The sequence below is a fragment of the Cyprinodon tularosa genome, unplaced genomic scaffold (assembly GCF_016077235.1).
Source record: "Cyprinodon tularosa strain WSP-4 unplaced genomic scaffold, ASM1607723v1 ctg576, whole genome shotgun sequence".
Classification (NCBI taxonomy): domain Eukaryota; kingdom Metazoa; phylum Chordata; class Actinopteri; order Cyprinodontiformes; family Cyprinodontidae; genus Cyprinodon; species Cyprinodon tularosa.
Window position 1 is genome coordinate 136,704 of NW_024039314.1, and position 1,912 is coordinate 138,615.

The following is a 1,912-nucleotide window of genomic DNA, read 5'->3' on the forward strand; positions in this document are numbered from 1 at the left end:
CATATTTAAAACATCAATACATGACAGACATAAGTCCAGTACATAGATGTGAAGTGTAACTTGTCATGCTTGTATTCTTGTGATCTTACACCTATCCTGGGCTGGGTGGTGTGGAGCAGCAGACATGCCCAAATTTCCCTCTTTACAGACACTTCCCCAAGCCCCCAGAGGTGTTTTCATGGCAGCTGAACACACCCAGAGTTAGGCATCTGATGCCTGAGCCACCTCACTGACTCCTTTTGAGTAGGGGAGCAGTGAATCTACTGGTCTCCCTTGGCTCTCCTCTCAGAGTTTCTCTTCATATTTCCAGGGGAAGCTTATGATGGATATTTCTTGACCATAGATGAACGTAAGAACTTAGAATCAAGAGCTTTGATTTTTGTCTTGACTCTCTCTTCACAACAAAGGACTAGAGCCGGGTCTACTAGACTTGCAGCTATTTTACTGATGTGTCTATTGATCTATGGCTCCACACTAAGAAGCTCTTAGATCTGAGCTGTCAGCAGCTAAATGTGTAATGCCCCTATGGGACATCTTATAGTGAACAGGCTCCTGCTGATGCGTCAAAGAAAGAGCGGTCAAGAAAAACCTTAAAATGGGCATGAGACCCAGGTGAAGCCAGGTTCCCACTCTTGAGCCAGGGGCAATGGCATGATCTCATCAGCAGACGCCTGATCTTCACAAACTCTGTCTAGACCCAGCACTAATTAGTAATGCAAAATCATCCACTGGCATGCCCACCACCTGCAGGGAGAACAGTGAGAGACCAGTGCAGAGCTGAAAAGACTTCTGAAATACAACATATAAGTAATTTTCTCTATTTTCTCTATGGTGTTTTTTTCCTCTCTGATAGACATGATTTTAGACACCAGCACTGCTAAACATTCATCAGAAAAGAGAACAATGACTTGAATAAAATTCTCCAAACACAACAGTTTAGAAAAATGTATTTTACATCTATCTTATAAACAGCAGAGCAGCTATGGTGAGAGAAGTTTGGTTTTGTGATAGTTATTTTTTTATATGTAGGGAGCCATCAAGTCAGGCAAACACATTTTTACATCCTTAAAACATTTTGAATAATGGATGTTGTTGGACTGTCTTGGCTGAAATGGCTCTTCAACATTGCACAGAGGTTGGGTACAGTGTCCTGGATTGGCAGGCCGGAGTGGTGGTTCCCCTGCATAAGAAAGGAGACTGGAGGGTGTGTTCCAAATATGGGGGGGATCACACTGGTCAGCATTGCCAGCATTAAGTCGTACTAAGACCGGGTGCATGTTGGGACCGGCGGGTTTCATACTTGAGTTTTGGGGATGAGGTGGTGGTTATACTAATGGACATTGATAGGCCCTATGTCATCGGGTGAGAGGCGTGCTGATATCTTGAGTCAGACCAAGCTGCTGGCGGAGATAATACATGTCAATTGAAGCAAGCGGGACTTTATGATTTCAAACACTCTGAATCTCATGAATTCTCAACTGATTTCAAGGGCTACATAGCACCAACGGATTGATATAAAGAATTTTCTAATCTGATATATAATTTCAATTTATGCCCAACTTTTATTCTGCCTATGGATGAACAAATAAAAGAAGACTGCAAACGAGACCCCATGGAATCACCTTTTACAAGTAGGATTTTATGATAGATTATTGCCATATTTCACAATTACTGTTATTGCCACTGTCAACACAAGAGGTGCTGAAAGGTCATAACATTTTTATTGTGATATTATCTCTGACTTTTCTTATATCTGATTGAGACATACACATACGCACCCCCTTGGGTCACAACATAGTGACGGGTCACAGAATTTGTTTTAACAGCTGAGTGAAAAGGCAAAGCTCTCAACTACCGGTCAGTCTGCATTCCTACCTTCACAGGAGTATACAATCCAGCCCATCAACGTGCT